Source organism: Arachis ipaensis, chromosome B8, assembly GCF_059453495.1.
Source record: "Arachis ipaensis isolate K30076 ecotype BB chromosome B8, ASM5945349v1, whole genome shotgun sequence".
Taxonomy (NCBI): domain Eukaryota; kingdom Viridiplantae; phylum Streptophyta; class Magnoliopsida; order Fabales; family Fabaceae; genus Arachis; species Arachis ipaensis.
In genome coordinates this window covers 102843565-102853733 of record NC_142443.1, presented here as the reverse complement: position 1 = coordinate 102853733, position 10169 = coordinate 102843565, and the positions used below count along the sequence as shown (strand labels likewise).

At 39.6% G+C, this 10169-nt stretch overlaps 1 non-coding gene across 1 annotated transcript; it reads right to left on the bottom strand.

Moving 5' to 3' along the window:
* Positions 1-367: 367 nt before the first annotated feature.
* Positions 368-476, bottom strand: LOC148549052 (small nucleolar RNA R71). Its single transcript, XR_015897112.1, has one exon. It is a non-coding gene; the product is annotated as a small nucleolar RNA R71 (small nucleolar RNA).
* Positions 477-10169: the final 9693 nt, after the last annotated feature.

Here is a 10169-nt window from a genome sequence, read left to right as displayed (position 1 = left end):
AGAAGCAGAAAACATGGCAGCCAAACCTAATCATGAAGGAGAGGCAAGAAAGGTTCTTGGTGCTTACACCAAGCCTACCTCTAACTTCTATGGAAGAAGTATCTCTATACCTGTCATTAGAGCTAACAACTTTGAGCTTAAGCCTCAGTTAGTCTTTCTTCTACAACAGAATTGTAAGTTCCATGGACTTCTATTGGAAGATCCACATAAATTCCTGTCAGAATTCTTGAATATATGTGGCACTGTTAAGACCAATGGAGTGGATCCTGAGGTCTATAGACTTATGCTCTTTCCCTTTGCTGTTATAGACAGTGCAAAATATGGTTGAATTCTCTTGGCCAAGTTCTTTCCTCCTCAAAAGATGAGCAAAATCAGAGTAGAAGTTCAAACCTTCAGACAAAAAGAAGGTGAATCCCTCTATGAAGCTTGGGAATGATACAAGCAACTGATCAGGAGGTGTCCTCCTAACATGCTCTCAGAATGGTCTATCTTAGGAATCTTCTTTGATGGCTTGCCTGTCTGAGATGTCCAAAATATCATTAGATAGTTTTGCTGGTGGATCACTCCACCTAAAGAAAATGCCTGAAGAGGAAAGAGAACTCATTGAGATGGTCGCTAACAACCAATTCATGTACACTTCTGAAAGAAATCCTGTGAACAATGGGGCAACTCAGAAGAAAGAAGTTATTGAAGTAGACACTCTGAATGCCATATTGGCTCAAAACAAGATCTTGACCCAATAGGTCAACATGATCTCTCAGCATTTGATTAGAATGCAAGCTGCAGCTGGTAGCACTCACGAAGCTTCATCTAAAGAAGAAGCTTATGATCTTGATCAACCCACCATGGAAGAGGTGAATTACATAGGAGAACCCTATGGAAACACCTACAATCTCTCATGGAGGAATCATCCTAATCTTTCATGGAAGGATCAATAGAAACCTCAGCAAGGTTTCAACAATAATCAAGGTGGAAGGAACCAAAACAGGTTCAACAACAGACCACCATTCCCATCTTCTCAAGGGAATATGGAGACCCCTAAGCAGAGCCTCTCTGACTTAGTCACTATAGTCTCCAACCTCTCTAAGACCACTCATACTTTCATAAATGAAACAAGGTCCTTCATCAGAAATTTGGAGGTACAAGTTGGTCAGATAAGCAAGAGGATCCCTGAGGCTCCTCCTGACACTCTTCCTAGTAACACTGAAGTGAATCTAAGAGAAGAGTGCAAGGCCATCACCACAGAGGCTGAGGCCAAATCTGGAGAGACTGGGATGGCATTGAACGCCAGTGAGGAATATCTCACTGGGCGTTTAACACTTAAAATGGCAAGAGCCTGGCGTTGAACGCCAGTAAAGAGCATATCACTGGGCGTTCAATGCCCAAAATAGTAAGGGAACTGTCGTTGAACGCCAATAATGGCACACCCTCTGAGTGCTCAATATCCAATCAAGAAATCCCTATCCAAGAACTAAAAGAAGCCAAGGCTCATATAGAGACCATAAAGGTTCCTTTGCATGCACTCCTACAGTGCATAAGTTCTGATGAATACTCATCCTCTGATGAGGATGAGAACATTAGGGAAGAGCAAGTTGCTCGGTACCTAGGAGCTCTCATGAAGCTAAATGCCAAGTTATTTGGTACAAAGCCTTTGGAGGAAGAACCTCCAGTGCTTACCAAAGAACTCAATGCTTTGGCTCAGCTGAAGCTACCTCAAAAGCTTCCAGATCCTAGACGCTTCCTAATTCCTTACACTATAGGCACCATAACCTTTGAGAAGGCTCTGTGTGACCTTGGGTCAAGTATAAACCTCATGCTACTCTTTGTAATGGAGAAGCTGGGAATCTTTGAAGTATAAGCTGTAAATATCTCACTAGAGATGGCAGACAAATCAATGAAGAAAGCATATGGCTTAGTAGAGGATGTCTTGGTGAAGGTTGAGAACCTTTACATCCCTACAAACTTCATTATCTTAGACACTGGGGAAGATGAGGATGAATCCATCATCTTTGGAAGACCTTTCCTAGCCACTGCCAATGCTATCATTGATGTAGCTAAGGGAGAACTGATTTTACAACTAGGCGAGGACCACATCTTGTTCAAGATGCCTCACCCCAACTCTCCCTCTGAGAATAGAGAGATAACTGTGCAACACTTAGTGTTCCAACCATCTCTTTCAGTGCAGAGCTTTACTAAGTCCCCAAACACCAATTCTAAGTTTGGTGTTGGGCAGCCGTTAACAAGCACTGAGCACAAAGGTACTAAGAATAAAGTGCCTAAAGGCTGGAGAGACAAGAAAATCCCAACTGAAGGTCTCTCACTTGGCATGAGAGTTGTCTTCACTAAGAAGCCAGTCATACCACATACAGTGGGTCGTGTCCTGTCTTTAGAGCATGTAGAGCTCATCCATGAGAAGACAGGAAGAAAGTTCACTGTAAGGGGCAAAATTCTGAGCCCGTATCAATCTTCGTAAGGAGCTAACCGTCAAGCTAGTGACGTTAAAGATGCGTTTGTTGGGAGGCAACCCAACCCTATTTAGTTAGTTCTATTTTGTTTTAATTCATTAAGTTTGTTTTTCTTTAGTTATTTCTTTAGGTTCATGATCATGTGCAGTAGTCACAACAGAGACAGAAAGGTTCAGCAATGAAAACAAAACACTCTGAATGGAGTGTATTGCTGGCATTGAACGCCAGCCAGGGGCAGACCCTGTGCGTTTAATGCCCAAAATGGCAGCCTTGCTGGCATTGAACGCCAGCCATGGGCAAGTGCTGGGCGTTCAACTCCCATGCAGAGGGCAGGAAATCTGAATTTCCTAGCCTCTCAGGACCAGTGGGTCCCACAGCATCTTTACCTACTCCACTTCTTTCTTCTTACTTTCACACTTCCCCATACACTCTTCCCTATAAACCCTAGCCCAATCACATCCATATAACTTCTCCAAAATCATCATAACTCCCACCAACCCCTACCCACTTTGAAATCAAATTTCCCTCCCATTTAACCCACCCATGACCGAACCCTAACCTAGCCTACTCCTATAAATACCCCATCTTACTAACCCTTCATACACACACACTTGATACATTCTAAAGCCCCCTTGGCTGAATTACTTTCTCCCTCTACCTCCTTCTATATTCTTCTTCTTCTACTCTATTCTTCTATCCAGTTTATTTTTGCTCGAGGATGAGCAAAGATTTTAAGTTTGGTATGGGAAAAGTGTTGCTTTTCGCTTTCCATTACCACTTATGGCACCCAAGGTCGGAGAATTCTCTAGAAAGAGGAAAGGAAAGGCCATAGCTACCACCTCTGAATCTTGGGAGATGGAGAGATTCATCACCACAGCCCACCAAGACCACTTCTATGAAGTAGTGGCAGAGAAGAAGGTGATCCCTGAGGTCCCTTTTAGGCTCAAGAAGAATAAGTATTCGGAGATCCAAAGAGAGATTCAGAGAAGAGGTTGGGAAGTCCTAACCAATCCCATTCAAGAAGTTGGGATCTTAATAGTACAAGAGTTCTATGCTAATGCATGTTTCACAAAAAATCATGACATTAGTGTGAACCCAAATCCTAAGAATTGGAGCACCATGGTCCGAGGGAGAATCTTAGATTTTAGCCCGGAAAGTGTGAGGTTGGCGTTTAACTTTCCTTTAATGCAAATAGACCCACATCCTTACTCTAGAAGAGTCAACTTTGATTAGAGACTAGATCAAGTGCTCTCAGACATCTGTGTGGAGGGAGCACAGAGGAAAAGGGATTCCCAAGGCAAGCCCATTCAACTGAGAAGGGTTGACCTCAAGCTGTGGCTAGAGGATGGTTGGAGTTCATCCAATGCTCCATCATCCCTACTAGCAATTGGTCAGAAGTGACCATAGAACGAGCCATCATGATCCATTGCATCGTGATTGGAAGTGAGGTAGAAGTACATGAGGTGATTCCTCAAGAACTGTGCAAGATAGCTGAGAAGCCTTCCACCAAAGCAAGGCTAGTATTCCCTCATCTCATATGTCACCTATGCAATTCAGCTGGAATTGTCATAAAAGGAGACATCTTCATTGAGGAGGATAAGCCCATCACTAAGAAAAGGATGGAGCAAACTAGAGGGCATGCACAAGAGCCTGTGCAACCGCCTCAACATGAGATCTCTAAGATACCTCAATGGATGCACTTTCCTCCTCAAGGTTATTGGGATCGATTGCATAATTCTCTTGGAGAATTAAACACTAATATGGAGCAATTGAGGTTGGAGCATCAAGAGCATTCCACCATCCTCAATGAAATAAGAGAAGACCAAAGGGCCATGAGAGAAGATCAAAGGGCCATGAGGGAAGAACAACAGAGACAAGGGCATGTCATTGAAGAGATCAAGCACTACATTGGATCCTCAAGGTGGAGTAGTAGCCGCCATCACTAAGGTGGATTCGTTCTCTTAATTCCCTTTCTTATGTTATTTTTCTGTTTTCTATTATGTTTTGTTGTCTGTTCTCTTGTTCTTGTTGCATGATCATCTATGTCTTAAGGCTATAAAATGTTCCATATATCTCTCACCTTGCTTAAAAGAAAAATATTTAATTTAAAAAGAATTGAGAGGTACATAAACTTTGATTTATATAATAAGAATAGTCAATTATTTTGATGTGGTGGCATTGCTTTTGATTTCTGAATGTATAAATGAATAGTGCATATTTGAAGTTGGAATTTATGAATGTTGGCTCTTGAAAGAATGATGAAAAATGAGAAGTATTATTAGTAATATGAAAAATCTCAAAAATTGATTCTTGAAGCAAGGAAAAGCAGCAAAAAGAAAAAGAAAAAAAAAGCATGTTGCAATAAAAGAAAAAAAACAATATGTATGCATGCGAAAAAACATAAATAGAAATAAAAAGTAGAAAAAGCCAATAGCTCTTTAAACCAATAGGCAAGAGCAAAAAGCCAATAACCCTTTAAACCAAAAGGCAAGGGTAAAAGGATCCAAGGCTTTGAGCATCAATGGTTAAGAGGGCCAAAAAGAAACAAATCTTGGCCTAAGCGGCTCAAACAAGTTGTCCCTAACTATATGCTTGTGGTGTGAAGGTGTCAAGTGAAAAGCTTGAGACTGAGCAATTAAAGTTGTGATCCCAAGCAAAAAGAGTGTACTTAAGAACTCTGGACACCTCTATCTAGGATTCTAGCAAAGCTGAATCACAATCTGAAAGGGTTCACCCAGTTAAGTGTCTGTGGCATTTATGTATCCAGTGGTAATACTGGAAAACAAAGTACTTAGGGCCATGGCCAAGACTCTAAAAGCTGTGTTCAATAATAATAATATAAAAAAATAAATATACTAGAAGAGTCAATAATATCATCTGGATTCTAAGTTCTTAAAGATGCCAACACTTTGAGTTTCAATGGATAGTGAGATGCCAAAACTATTCAAAAGCAAAAAGCTACTAAGCCCCGCTCATCTAATTGAAATTGATCTTCATTGAAAACTCTGAGATTTATTGTATCTTACTCTTCATTTTATCCTACTTTGTTTAAAGTTTCTTGGGGAAAAAACAACAGTTTAAGTTTGGTGTTGTGATGAGCGGATATTTTATACGCTTTTTGCCATTATTTTTATATAGTTTTTAGTATGTTTTGTTTAAGCTTTATTAAGTTTTCATAGGTTTTAGTGCAAATTTCATATTTTTAGATTCTACTTTGAGTTTGTGGGTTTTTATGTAATTTCAGGTAATTTTTGGCTGAAATTGAGGAGTTGGAGCAATAGTCTGATTCAGAGGCAGAGAAAGCACTGTAGATGCTGCCGGATCTGACCTCCTTGCACTCGAAAAAGCTTTTCTGGAGCCATGGAAGTCCAAATGGAGCGTTCTTGACGGCTATGGAAAGCTAATATCCAGGGCTTTCCAGAAATGTATAATAGTCTATACTTTGCTTCAGAAATAAAGGCCCAAAATTGGCATTCAACGCCAGCTTCTTGCCCTGTTCTGGCATCCAACGCCCAAGGGAGAAGAGACCAGCGTCCAACGCCAAAAAGGATCCTGTAGCCAGCATTCAATGCCCTAGAGGCCTCCTAGCACGTGTATCTCAATCAAAGTCAGCCCAAACACTCATCAAGTGGGCCCCAAAAGTAGATTTTAGCACTAAGACTGTTTTACCCTTCTTAATATAATCCTTAGTCATTAGTTTAGTATTTAAAGACTTTTACACCTCTCATCAAGGGAGGACACCCACTTAAGCCATATTTCATTTTTCACATTGTATTCTCTATCAGTATGAGTTTCTAAACCTCCTAGGTTGAGGGGAGGAGCTTTGCTTAGTTTCATGGATCAATAAAAGTACTACTGTTCTATTTCAATTCGTGTCTGATTCTCTATTCTAAGATGTATCTTTGATCTTCATCTTTATGAATGTGTTGAACTGACACAAGGTTATCTCATTCTACATGGGTTCAGATTGAGTCTTTCATCGGACAATGATGAACCACTAGCTTGATTATACATCTCTTAGACGGCTAATCCACAACTTCTTTGGGGACTTCCCGAGACACCAGTTCAGCGGAGGTTCGGGAGATTAGAGTCCTTGTGGTAGAGGCTAGAATCAAAGGCACAACATTCTCTAATCCAGAAGATTCGACCTTGTCTGTGGCATTTTGAGTAGGATCACAAAGGAGAATGGACTATAGGATCTTCACCCTCAATCAGACTAGATCCGTACTAACCCTGGGGTTCAGATCTGGAGGAGCATTGGCGACCTCTTAACCGGCGTTGATCACATACAACCTGCCATAGAGAAAATCATTCACAGTTGAAGTAGACAGTAAGACCGGAGTTAATCCAGAAGAACAAAGCATCTCCAAATCTTAACCATATTCCATCGATTGCATTTACCATCAACTGAGTAACGTTATTTTTATTTTCTTTTTATGTGTTTAAATAATCAAACAACCATTCTATCTGCTTGACTAAGATCTGCAAGATAACCATAGCTTGCTTCAAATCACAATCATCGTGGGATCGACCCTGACTCACTCAGGTATTACTTGGACGACCCAGTGTACTTGCTGGTTCAGTTGTGCGAAGTGTAATTCCGTGCACCTATAAGTATACAGAAAGAAGAGTTACAATGAGAGGAGAGGAGCTAAAGCAATATGATCAACCTCCTTCCTAACAGAGGGGGTGAACTGTCAAGCTAGTGACGTTAAAGAAGCGCTTGTTGGAATGTAACCTAACACTCTTAGTATCCTTTAGTTGTGTTTTGTTCATTATGTTTTATTTATTTTGTTTTCATATCTCAGAGTTTTCCTTGCTCTAAACTAAAATTAAGCCATGTCTTTTTAATAGAACAGGAACAAGTGCGCTGAGAAGGGCGTTGGGAGAGTTAGAAACAAGGAATTGGATTCAGATGCTAGGTGCTAAACACCAGGGCCTGGTGTTTAGCGTCGTGAAAAACCACTGCTTGTAGCATTATACCAATAAACTGCCTTATATGAGGCATATCCCAAACCCTTGAATAAGGTCACCAAGTTTCCAAAATTTACGAAGTCTAAGTCCATCTTTGAAAACTTTTCTTTTCTATTAAGATACATAAGAGTTCCACTGGGTGTCCTACTAAAATGGCTTTCATGATGAAAAACAGGAACCACGTATATATCATCCATGTACATTATTAACATATACTTAAATAAATTAGACAACTCATTATTATTCCACAAATACAGTTAATCAATGGCATCCCTACAACCATGCTAACATAAACCACATTATAAACATACCCAATCACAGATTAAACCCTACAAACCATGTTCAAACCTAATTCAAGTAACAGAAATTTTGAAATCCCATAACTTGACAAAGCTTTTTCTTCTTTTTCACAAACAAAAATAAGCAAGAATAACTAAACCTAACACCATGCATTGACACACACATTTAAACACTAACACACATAATAATGAACATTTTCCTTACCTCTCTAGATGATGGCAGTGTCTTCACTAACGATGCTTAACGTCACCTTCGCCAATCACAACTTCAACTTAGCACAGTACCATTTTAAACTAGAAGACATTTTTTTTGGAAGAAGAAAGACAATGTTTGTCTTCTCGTAGGTTTTGATGTAATTGTTGGAGTGAGTTATAGGTGTTATGGAGATTATGAAGAAATAAAGTGAAGTGGGATATTTCAACGTCGTTGTTTTTACCTTAGGGGACCTATTTGGCCTTTTACTTTTTGCCAACCATCCACCGAATCATCGTAATAGATACATCATCACTCTCTCCTCTAGATTAGTATTCTCCGTTACGTTTTTAAATTTCTACTCCACGGAGGGGTATTATTGTCACACATTCTTAAAGGTGAGGGAGCTAGTTGTATTTTTCAATTCTAAGAGGCTTAAATGTTTGCTATTAAAAAGGACATGGCCCTATTTGTCTTTTACTCAAATAATAAAATTTTGTACGATGTACAATTGGCTTACCAAAAAAAAATTAAATAACAACCATAACACATATGCATACATATTTTTATCATGCAAAGTAGCCATTTTGAGATGAAGAAAAAGAAAAAAAGTCAAAATATCCGTATGCTTGAGATAAGGCATTGTTATTGGCATGTAAATGTTATAGATAATATTGGGAAGAATTCTATTTAGTTGTTCCTTATTTGTTTTATTGTTTTATGTATTTTAAGTGGATTTTGTCTTGTTTTCATTTATTTTTCTTCTCCTGAATTTAAGATTATTATATCTTTGGAGCATTTAATATTTTAGAAGGGAATTCATTAGCTTGTACTGATTGATGATCTTTAGAAATCTACCTTGTAATTTATTTAGAGAAATATTAGAAGGTTAACGTTATGGACTAGGCCTCCAATGAGGACAAGGGGCACGGACTCACATCTTGGCACAAATACAAGGCGACAGGCACCCGAGCATCAGGCCAAACTCAAGATACGGGATCCCAAGAATTAATGACCATCCACATCATAACAAACAGGAGAAATAAAAAAGGATCCCATAAGATCCGGGATTTCACAACATCACCTTCCCATGGCATAAATAAGGGGTCTAGAAAGCCCCCAGAGGTACTCACACTAACCCTAATCACTTACCTTATTGTTCACTTATTGACTTGGGTGTTGGAGGGCTCATGCAGGAGCCACCCCCCCATTACCTTTCGTTCATTCTTTGCCATCATAGGTCGACGGTCCCGATTACTAAAAACCCCCATCTGTGTAACTCTTGATCATCGGCGTCTTCAGTGGGGACCATATGCGTAGCGCATAATAAACCCCATTTTCAGGGTTTATCTTGTACTTAATCTAGGAGATTTTATGACCTTTTATCCACATTTATTCAATGAAATAGCATGGTTTTATGACTGTCTCCTAATTTGTGCTTAAGTGTGAAAACATGCTTTTTAGGCCCTTAATTGCTAATTTTGATTCACCTTTGATTCTACTAGATGTCTTGATATGTTTGTTAGTGAATTCAGATTGAAAAGGCTAGGAATGGATCAAAGGGGTGGAGAGGAAAAGCATGCAAGTGGAGAACTCATGAAGAAATAAGGATTTGGGATGCTGAGATCGACGCGCATGCGCAGCAGACGCGCACGCATGGAAAGTGACGTCGTAAGGCGACGCGTACGCGCACATGATGCGTACGCGTGGATAGCAATTTGTCAAGCGACGCATACGCGTGACCCACGCGAACGTGTCGGTGCTCGCACGTGACCTACTTAAAGTGAATCTACTGGGGGGAATTTTTGGGCTTCCCAGGCCCAAATCCAGCTCATCTCTGATGCTATTTAACCCAAGGATTTAAGGGGAATCAACACACATTATACATTACATCACATTAGTTTAGTTTAGTTTAGTTTTGGAGGAAAAGTTAGTTTCTAGAGAGAGAAGCTCTCTCTTCTCTCTAGAATTAGGATTAGGTTTAGGTTAATTTCTTAGATCTAGATCTACTTCTTCTCTTGCTTCAATTTTCCTTTTGCTTTATGAATTCTTATATAGATCTCTATATCTCTTTCAATGCAATTTATGATTTTCATGTCTTTTCATGTTGCTTTGATTTTCTATTATGGATCTATTGCTATTTGTAGTTAGATCTCTCTTTAATTCTTGCAATTCATGTTGTCTACCTTTATTGCCTTCTAGGTGTTTGTTGAAATGTCTCTTTTAGTTATGAGTTAG